Source organism: Triticum aestivum, chromosome 4D, assembly GCF_018294505.1.
Source record: "Triticum aestivum cultivar Chinese Spring chromosome 4D, IWGSC CS RefSeq v2.1, whole genome shotgun sequence".
Lineage (NCBI taxonomy): Eukaryota > Viridiplantae > Streptophyta > Magnoliopsida > Poales > Poaceae > Triticum > Triticum aestivum.
Window position 1 is genome coordinate 6,353,005 of NC_057805.1, and position 10,815 is coordinate 6,363,819.

Sequence of the window (10,815 nt, forward strand, 5' to 3'; positions counted from 1 at the left end):
GGCATGAAGAGGCTGCGCGCGAGGCCGATGCTCGGAGGAGCTTCGGCGGTGGCGAGGCCAACGCTCCCCGCGCTAGGGTTTCCGGAGGCAGCGGCGGCGATTGAGGGGTCGTGGCTGTAGGATGGGGTGAGCGGGGTCAAGTTCGTCGGCGCCGGCGCGCGCGGGGCGAAGGTGGTCGGGAGAAGAGAGTGCGGCGCGAGCGCTCGTGTGTGCCGCGCGCGGAAGCGGGCTCCCCAAATACACAACGCGAGTTGGCGATTCGGACCGCGCACCCAACTCCATATGCCGCGCGCGCGGTTAGAGCATCTCCAGCCGCGCTCCCCACAAGGCCCCCTAGGCGACTTTTCGGCCGTCGGCGCCAACAAATCGGCCCAGTCGCGCCCCAAGGGCCCAATTTTCGCCGGCTCGGGCCGAAATTGGCGCCGGCGGACCCAACCCGAACCCGGCGTGCTGGGGGCGCTCGGGGGCGCCGGGCGAATCATTTTTGGCGCGAAAGAGCTGCGGGCCCTCCTTGCCAGCGACTCGTCTCGCTTCTCGCCGCTTCGTCGTCCTCATCGCCTCGTTTCCCGCGGAGAATCAATGCCAAAGCTGCCGCGCGCTGCCGCGCCGGTCAGCCTCCACCATTGATGCCTCACGGGCGGCGCAGTGAAGGCGTGACGACGCGCGTCCCCGCGCATGCCACGCGTAGACGCGGCGGCCACGCGTGCTCGCTGCGCCTCCGCCTATATAAGCCGACCCCAGCGCGCCGGTGGCACACACAGAGTCTCCACCGCCGACGCGCCCTCTCTCCCCTTCCTCCCTCTCCCCTCACCGCCCCAGTTCAAAGAAATGGCCGAACGATTCCCAGGCGACGGCGCGGCGGCGAACGGCTTCGGCCGCCGCCACCTTCACGAGGACGAAGCTCGGCTCCTCTTCGAGGCCGAGTACCCGGTCCCGCCGGACATGCGGGTGCCCGAGGCGTGGAGAATCAGCGCCGGCGGGGTCCCGGTGCCACCACCACCCACCGGGGTGGCGCGGCGTGCGGAGATCGCGCGTATCCGCGCCTCCCTGCCGCGGGCGGCGAGGGAGGGGCCGCGCTACGTCCCCGATAGCCCGCTCTGGGAGCCGTACTTCCGCCGCCGTCACGCCAAGCAGCTCGAGGCCACCAACGGCGTCGTGCCCTCCGGCAGGCTTAACTCCGAGGGGCGGCGCCGATGGTGGGGCGTGCCCGGCCGCACGCTGGAGGCCGTCCTCGAGTACATCGAGGGCGGCAACACACCGAGGCTGGAGTACCCCGAGCCCCCGTCCTTCTCTTGCCGCCGTGGGAGCTCGTGGACGCCGAGGCGCATCGACCCCGGGGCGTCCTCCTCCTTGTCCGGTCGGTCGACCGGCTCTCCCTGCCTCCGCCCCGTCAAGCCGGAGCCCCAGGACACGTCTGTCAGCCGACGCACCCGCAGCTCCGGTGTCCACATCGCCGACTCCACCCCCACCTCTGGCCGCCTCGTCCTCGTCGCGCCCAAACCGGAGCCCAGCCTTCCCCCGGAGTATGAGGAGCTAGCCCGGCGCGGCTTCTCCGACGAGGACGCCCTACGGTGGGCGCGCGACGACTACCTCCGCGACGAGGTGGTCCGGCAGCGCCGGGCCCTGGAGGAGATCGCCGCCCGCAAGCGTGGGCGCGAGGACGAGCACGGCGTCGTGATCCTCGACAGCGACGAGGACGAGGACGCCGCCGGACCGTCCAACCCGCCGCGCCAACCGGGGAAGGGTTGCGGCAGGGACGGCGGCCGCGGCGGAGGCGATGACGACGACGACGACGACGGCGGCGGCGGCGACTACACGCGGTTCTACAGCCTCCTCGGCATGTAGAACGGCGACGAGCGGCGAGGCGAGGGAGACGGCGGGCCTGGTAGTGTGTTTTTTTCTTTTTTGTAAAATATTTTAAATATGTATGAACTCTCGCCGTGTTTGGTTGAATTTGGTTTGAACTTGCCGAAATATGTATGAACTCGCCGAAAATGATTGAATTTGCGCCATGTTTGTGCCGCACTTTAATTTTCACAAAAATCCGTGGGCGCCGTGACTGGGTGGCATCACGCCCCCAGCTCGCGTTTTGCGCCGGTGCGCCCCAGGGGCGATTTTTAGCACCTCCTGGGGGGCCAACGGCTGGAGATGCTCTTATTGCGCGTCCATTGGAGCTTGTCTACAGGTTGCGCGCGTGCTAAAATGGCAAAATTTACGGCGCGGCAGCGCGGCCGTTGGAGATGCTCTTAAACGTGGTTAAATCGGTTGTGTGCTAGTGTCCACCTACCTTCTACTTCCGTGGCTTGAGCTCCATCTGGCATTTCTCAGTCAGTTGGACAGTGACACACACGTGCACAACAACGTATTGCCTTTGAATCCTCCTCCACAAGAAACGTCTCCTTCCTCCTCCCGTCGGCGCCGCCGCGGATCCGCCCCGCCTCCGATGGCCTTTGGCCTATGGAGATGCGGAGGATCTCGGCCCCCCGCCGGCGGAAGGGACCCCGTTCTCGTTGTTACTAGGTTGAACGTCTTGGTTGGGCTGTGTGGCGGCGGTGATGTCCCTCCGTAGCAATAATGTCTCCCACGTCCTATCTCCGTCCCGATGGTGCGAATAGCGTTGTCGGAGGATGTGTGGAGGTGTGTCTCCGTCGGATCTCATGGGATTCGATCAGTGCTGGTCTTCAGTGGATCTCTTTGGATCCAGTTTTTGTCCGTCTTCGTTCGTGTGGTTTCAGGTTTGATCTTTCCAATCTACAACTCTCTTCATCGGCGATGGTTGCTGCTCTGGTGTGTTGGTCCTTTGGGGCCTTAGCACGACGACTTTCCGACTGTCTACTACAACAAGGTTTGCCCGACTCCAGTGATGGAGGGGTGATGACAGTGGCGCGCCTTCGGCTCGCTCCAGTGCTTGTAGTCGTCGCTAGGTGGCCCATAGACCTAATTGTAATTTTTATTACCTCTTGTGTTCTCTGTACTGCCATGATTGATGAATAGATTGGAAATTTCTCTCGCAAAAAAAATGTATTGCCTTTGAAAAAGGGATTAAATGGGCAAAATAATATTAAAAAACATGCAAGTGTGGGGATGGTCGGTCATGGGTGCAAATTGGTGCTCTGCCGCTGCCGCTCGGCTGCTCCCACCGTGCACAAGTTAATTTGCGTCCTTGTCTAAAAAGAAAAAAAGAAAAGTTAATATGACGCGTCAATGCAACAATTTTTCACCTCATCGGTGGGTGCAAATTGGTGCTCAACCATTGGCGTGCAACATATATATTCCGTTTCACCTAGCCACGGTAACACGCGCGCACACACACACCCTTTGCACCCGTCGCGAGCAGTTTGTTTGCAAAGTTGACCGTGACGTCGGACGGCTGCATGCGGCAGGCGGGGCCCCTGAAGCGAACCACCCAACGACGCGCGCACACCGGACGAGGGAGGGCCCCGGCCGGAACCGAAAGCCAACCAACGCCCGACGGAAAAGGCCGTTTCCCCTCGCGATCGGTCGGTCGACAACACAAAGGCCCAAAAGCTCCGCGATGCAGAGAAACAAAGCCTACGCCGACCCGACACGTCGCGGTCGCGCCATCGCCACGGCGCCCTCCACTCTACTCTATCTCCTGGATGGGTGGATGTATGGTCCTACGGGTATCTATCTCCGGCGCGCCCCGGCTCCCAAGGCTTGGCCGACTAGCTAGGTCGGGACCGGCGGCCCGGCAGGCACGGATTCCTTCTCCTGCCGCGACGGAGACGCGGGCGGGAAGGGACACGGGCCGACGGCATACACGGATGGATGGCCGGAGGACCTGCGTACCTGACGACTAGTGGGCGGCTGGGGCCCGTCGGCGCTACATGCCAGGCACGGCTCTCCGCTCTCCAGGTTTGGATCATCGGTTGGTGCAAAACATCATATCCGCGACAAGTGCAGACCGTGTGTGCCAGACGTCCAAGGCTTAGCACATCGCTACCAAGTCTAGTGCAACCAGTAACTTCTTCAGCGTTGAGTCCACTCCAAGACTTTGAGAAAGATGAAATGATCTGGTCCATGGAAGGTACACAAAGGTTCTGATCAAATCGTAGGGAGTCCTAGCACGTGTGGGCTCGTCTCCATTTTCTTATAAAGAAAACCATTTTTATTTGTGGGAAACCCTTTCTTTCCATTACCGATGATGGGGTGTGGGAGGAGGAGGAGGAGTGAGTGTCACAGCGAGCGAGGTCGGCGATGTGTTCGCCGAAGACTAGGGCTCATATGGAGATGAGAAACTGCTCTAACCCAAATTCAAATTCAAATGACCACTCATGCCGCCGTGTCTTCACCCTCGCCTAGAAGGACCCGGGCTACGATGCATGCTCCAAGACTCCCAAAGGTTTTTGAAAACAAAAGCCGATGGCAGGTGAACCGCATCTCCATGTTCCTCGAATTCATGACCCTTTCATCCCGCAAACTTGGAACCAATCTGGCAACATTTCATAGTTCACCATAAAAATTTCTTTGTTACCTCCCTGCAAAGAGAGACCGCTTTCTTCAGAGGCTTGCGAACATCAAGACGCACCTGGACTCTGTAAAAATCACATAGAAATCGAAAGAAGTGGGTTACGACACCACATACTCCCCTATTTGCTGGTTGTCTTTGAAGGGCCATAGACAACCTTGAGTTACAGTCTCCCAAGTATCCAAACTACATCACAAACATGTTTTCATCTAGGGTTCTGGTATTTTCCTCTCGAGCTAAATCCCACACAGTCATCATGTTCTGAAGAACCACTAGATGATGAAGCCCTTGTCCATATGAATACGTACAATGATTATCCATCTCATGTCCTCCTCAGCCAGATGTTGTTCTTCCTCAAAAATAACATCACCGAGAACTTCCTAATTGAGATCGAGATCATGCATGATAGCCTTCTCTAGATGAGGATCGTTTATTCGCAACCGCCATGGTGAAAGATAGACCCGGTCCAATCTGAGCAAAAAAATCATGAACCTCACCTCTCCAGCTCCTCATCGCCGCTGCCAAGGTCAGGAAGTGGTGCAAGACCACCCCTTTGTCAATGTCGAGCAGAATAAACGGACAGGGGGAACCGGAGAAGGAGAAAGGAGAAGGAGAAAGCCGGTACAATGTTAAATTCAAACAAAAGCAAAAAAGTCACGGGGGTCTCACAGGATTGGCAGCACACAAGACGATGGGGCGAGTCTGAACTGCCGGAGAAGGACGGAATCAGTCGGCGACAACTTTTGTTTTTGTTGTTGTTGCGGGCGATCAGTCAGCACTGGCTGGGTGCATGCATGGAACCGGATCCTCTGTCGTGCTGTTAAGCACGGCACCCTGCCGTGCCTCCTTGTGGCGCTAGTGGACGCAGGCATATGGGCCTTGCCAAAAACCAATGTAGCTATCCAGACCATCCGTCTGAAGCATCACACACCTGAATAGATTAACAAATTAGTAATTATAATTAATACAGTACATGACTAACTAAAATGAACTTGTTTCAAAACAATAGTTTTACAAAATCTCGGTCTTATTTTACGTGGAGCGAAATATGTCATTTTCCTATTTTCTATTTATTATTTTAACCCATTCAATTGTACTTTTATTTTTGTTTTTGTGCGCTTTTATGTTGACCACACCCGCCGACCACACATAATCTTAGTTGCCTTCCAACCGATCGTGCGCAACTGCAGTCGCATGCATGTGCACCGGCGATCTGCCCCTCGAGTTCATGAGGGTGGGAGATTTGTTGAGAGAGCGAGCGAATGAGGCGATGAGGGTGAGCGCTCAGGCGATCTAGAGACTGGGGGTATTCCTCCTGTTCAAAAAAAAAACAAGTTTCGCGCCCTCACATGTCCATCCATGTATTACCCAAATTGCATGTCCATCTGTCGCCGATGTCTCCGTGCCCAGGCGACATCATTAGGGAGAGAACAAGTTTCGCGCCTTGGTCAGCTGCGTAGCCACCTCTCTCACGATCTCCGACAAATATATTCGTGTATTAAAAACATAAAACTAGAAAAAGAAGAACGAAAGAGAAGTGTGTTGTTTAAAACCATATAATTTTAATACATGGATGTATTTGTTTTTGTGTGGGTAATATATTTGTTGAAACTTGTGAGTGAGGCGGCTACACAGCCGAGTGGAAACTCTAGCCGCAACCCAGTGGCGACCAAAGGGATACAACACGACGATCTTTAACTATAGTTAAATGCGATCGATGGACATGCAATTGTAGTTGCACGCCCATGCACTGACGTGCGACTGCAGTTGCGCACAATATGTTGGCATGCAATTGTAGTTTTGTTTGGGCGACGAATGTGGTAAAAAATAAAACCGACACCCATAAAAATAAAAGTACCAATCAAACTGGTCAAAATAATAAATAGAAATGACATATTCCGCTTTGCGCAAAATAAGACTGAGATTAGCAAAAAAATCTGAAATGAGATCATTTTTGTTTCACAGTATTATCTAAAAGCACACAAAAACAAAAATAAAGGTACCAATCGAACCGATTAAAATAATAAATAGAAAATAGGAAAAGGACATATTCTGCTCCATGTAAAATAAGACTGAGATTTAGTAAAAATCTGAAATGAGTTTATTTTTGTTAGCCATGTACTGTATTAATTATAGTTAATCATTAATCTTTTTTTGAGGCAATTATCTGTTTTTTTAGTAAAACGGTGTGATGGATAGAACGGCTGGGTAACTAGTTTGGTTTTTGACAAGGCCCATATGCGTGCGACCGCTAGCGCCACAAGGAGGCACGGCACCCTGCCGTGCTTAACAGCACGGTAGAGGAGCCGGTTCCTGCATGCATATGCGTTCCTGGCTCCTCCTGTCGCCGGCGGCTTGAAAACGTTGCGGTAGATAGTGCAGTCGAGCGGCATGATGATTTTCGACTCCGAGTACCCAACCACCTAGCTAGAGCTAGCGAGGTCCATGGCTGCCAGCAACCTGTGTACTACTAGTGCACTGCGAAATCTACACCGAGCCAAGCTCTCTCTTACTTTCGCGAGCGAATCCGGCCGGCGCCTGCACCTACTGGATCGGCGACATGGCGCGTACATTTGTACATCCAAGAGCGACGTGTACCCATTTAAATCCATTCAAGTTTGCGCGTCTGTACTGTCCAGGTTGAACTGTAGTAGGAGTCAGGCATGGTTCACGTTGAGAGAGTGCAGACTGGTGAGTGAGTGCAGATGCCGAGACCGGGTGGGCCTGGGAATCTGGTCGTGGGGCTTGGGCTCTGCGGGCCGTACCTCCTCACGGGGCGTTTTGCAGCTGCAGGATGGCCCAGCTTGGTGTCAGTCATGTTACGTCTGGTCGCAGGTGGTTTTGAAATGGCAAAAAAAAAAGAGTGCACCAGCCGGGAATCGAACCCGGGTCTGTACCGTGGCAGGGTACTATTCTACCACTAGACCACTGGTGCTTCCATGCGTGATGAGCACCCTAATCCTCACTTAGTTAGAAGGTACTCATACTGAGGGCAACTTTCCTGCCGCGTAGCGCACGGTGGCACAGTGGCGTGAGCCCGTGGCAGGGACAGAGGCCCTCCCGCTCCCGCGGTAACGGAGAGAAAGAGAAAGCGACCACGGTAATAACAATACTAAGAAGAAGCCAAGAAACAAAATGGCTAGTCCTCGGGAGGACCACACGAGCCGGGCCGTGCCACCAGGGTGCAGCACGATGTCAGGGGCTCACCGGCCAAACCGGAAAGAGGGGCTCCGGACGGAGCAGTTCAGTCGAGGAACCGTGATCGTCTTGGCTTCGTTGTTCCGGCCAGCAACCGTCACATCGCCCATGTACTACAACTGCTCTACTCTATCCGGTGCATGCGGAGCACCCAATAGAAGCAAAACGCTGCGTCATTGTCATTACGCTGTAGGAGTCTTGAAACGCTGAAACGCACGCGGCGGTTTCCTCGTTCCGTCGTCGTCGTCGCGGTGGTCATGCACGGTGTGGATTGCTACCACCCGGCCGGCCGTGGCTATCTAGGACTACTAGGAGTGTGGGTAGCGATCGCCCTGCGCGACGTGTGTAGTAACTGCAATTTAATTGCGCCGTCTTTTCTTCACACCGCGTGAGAGCTACTGCTCCTCCTTATACTACTCGTGTATACATTCATTCATTCACCCTGTGACCGCGTGACGGCGACCTGCAAATTGTCCCGTCGTCTGCTTTGGGGAGATGGTCAGCTCAACGCAGACCTCCCTCCCACGACGCGAGAGAGATGCGGGAGGTTGGATTTGGTGCTCCACCAACAAATGGGAAAGCTCAGCGCCAACTTTACCGGTATATACATAAACTGAAGTCACCGGCTCGGGGAAGAATGCATGCCATGGACGAAATTCCGGAGCAAGACTCAAACCGAAGCTTGTTCACTGGTACTATTAAGCTGCGGCTCCAAGCAAAGCAGCAGATGCCATGCACGGCATTATATTCTTTTTCCGTCGGCCGACTAGAGCTGATATTATGCTTGCTTCAACCCAGATGTGTGCGCGGCTACCTAATTTAGTCCGCGAGGAAGGAAAAGAACAGCGACCATTTCCCGTCGACCGCCGCCCTTGTCTGCCACTGGACTAGCACACACGTCGACGAATAGAAGGATCTAGCGAGGCGAGGCCCTGTCCTGTGCTAACGCGTCGAGCAAGGCGACGCAAGTTTATTCATGGACTTCTGCGTAAGCGCGTCGCGGGCGCATAAACAAAGGGGACCTGACCGAAAGCATGTGTACAGGGTAGGCAGTACGACCGGAGCAAAGCACAGAGTAGTGTCTGTCGCCCCGGATTTTCTTTATTTTATTCAAGGAAACATAACAAAGATTCGCCGGCCTTGTAAGTCTTATTTAGAAGCAACGGAATCGGGCAACTGGTTGCTGATTAGACAGCGGACAAGACAGGTCCGTCCCGCGGCGTTGTCCTAGACTTAGATCTTGTCTGTCGGCGCCGGCAAATCCATCCTAGGGATGGACGGACGGGTGCATGACGAGGCAAACAATTATCAACACTAGCCGAGCAAAACGGCGCCATGTTTTCGTGACGACGACGACGACATCCTGGGATCCGTCGTCCGCCGTCCACTGGCCATCGATGGCGCCAGCAACCAAACGTGGTCCGAGACCGAGCTCACTCGCTCGGTCGCCGCACTTGGATCGCAACGTCGAGCGAACTCCGGCCGAGCAATTAATCCAGATCGATACGTGCATGCATTCGTTTCTCGGTACCGTGGAGGAAAAATCATCTTGATGCCAACCAAAACAATCCACAATTACATCCACTAGCTAATCCGTCGGTAATCAACGCCTACAGGCTAATCGCTAGTGCTACTGCTACCACTGTACAGGCATCTGATGATCCATGTATGCATCACCCTCCGTCGGCCCACTAGCCTACGTACATCGGCGCACAGTGCCGCCATTGACGGGAGCAGAGCATGCTCTGCAGTGGCGCGAGAGCTACCCGAACCAGAGGCCGAGGCTGTCGAGGACGCGGACGCCGAAGAAGGCGAGGTAGATGACGATGAAGCCCACCCCGTACACCCGGTCCAGACGCATGCCCCTCGCCGGCACCACCACCAGCGCCCACGCCAGCCCGGCGCACAGGAACCCCACCGTCTCGTACACCGCCGAGTCCGCCGGCAGCGTGAACGGCGCCGGGTACTGCGCGCCGGCCGCCAGCGTGAGGGACAGCCCCAGCCCCACCACCGTGTTGAACAGCGGCCCGGCGTAGCAGGCCGACACCGCCGTCTGCGCGCCGCCGGGCCGCCGTGCGTCGCCATCGCCACGTTGGAGACCAGGTCGCCCAGCGAGTCCCCCCACGCCAGCACGTCACGCCCAGCACGCTCGCCTTCACGCCCACCATGTACCCGATCGCCACCAGCTCGCGCGCCAGGGTGTACGCCCAGAGCACGCTCATCAGGAACCCCGCGGCTAGCGACGGCACGCGGCGCTGGCGCCCGCGGGGGGGCGAGGCGGCGTCCGTGGTGGTGGACGCGGGGAGCGCGGCGATCGCTGTTGTGGTGGCGTGAGGATGTTGCCGCCGGGCTGTGCGAGGTACAGGTCGTGGCGAGGAGCACGGGCGCCAGCGCGGCGGAGGCCACGGCGCAGGTCCGGGACCAGCGGTGCGTGGCGATGTCCATTGTCCGGGATGGATCACAGGGCCGCTCAGAAAATAAGAAGATGCGTTGAGTATACCCGCGCATCAATCCATTTGAAGTCGGAGACTTGGAGTACGTGCGCGTCTGCACATTTGAAGTTGGGTAGGTAGTCGACGGACGGGATGGTCTATGGGTATATACACCCTATATGAAAAAAAAAATTCAAAAAAATCTGAAAATATTTTTGAAATAAACTTGACCTTCCATCGTACTGGTAAAAAAATTCCACAAAAAGAAAACCCCCGGCCAAAATAGTGTGAATAATGACTTATAATAGCAAATAATTTTTTTTGCCCTGAAGTCATTGCCCAGTTTTTAATCGCGAAAATTTATATACTAGTATATACATCCAGGAACCAAAGAGTATTTCCCGCTAGTCAACAGTTGACACACTTGAGCTACTTGCAACTCCCCTGAATTTAGAATCTGACGATTTTTTAGCCGTTGGATTTGTTCTGATACTCATGCGGTTTTTTTTCTGCCTAATGTGTTTGGTGGTCTTTTCGGCTGGCCCTAATCTGACTTACTCCTTTTTTGGGCGAGTTGATTTCCTTTTTGGGCTCACTGTCTAACCCATTAAGCTCTGAAGCCCATTATCGGATGGTGAGCCCTGCCCGTGTCGCGCAATGAGGAGGCCCTCCGACGCCTCGGCTCTCTTTTCGAGT

The 10,815-nt window shown here is 55.4% G+C and overlaps 1 non-coding gene and 1 pseudogene across 1 annotated transcript; both read right to left on the reverse strand.

The window, feature by feature from the left end:
• Positions 1–7,353: 7,353 nt before the first annotated feature.
• Positions 7,354–7,424, reverse strand: TRNAG-GCC (transfer RNA glycine (anticodon GCC)). Its single transcript has one exon. It is a non-coding gene; the product is annotated as a tRNA-Gly (tRNA).
• A 1,574-nt stretch (positions 7,425–8,998) lies between these two features.
• Positions 8,999–10,207, reverse strand: LOC123099342 (cation/calcium exchanger 1-like; annotated as a pseudogene).
• Positions 10,208–10,815: the final 608 nt, after the last annotated feature.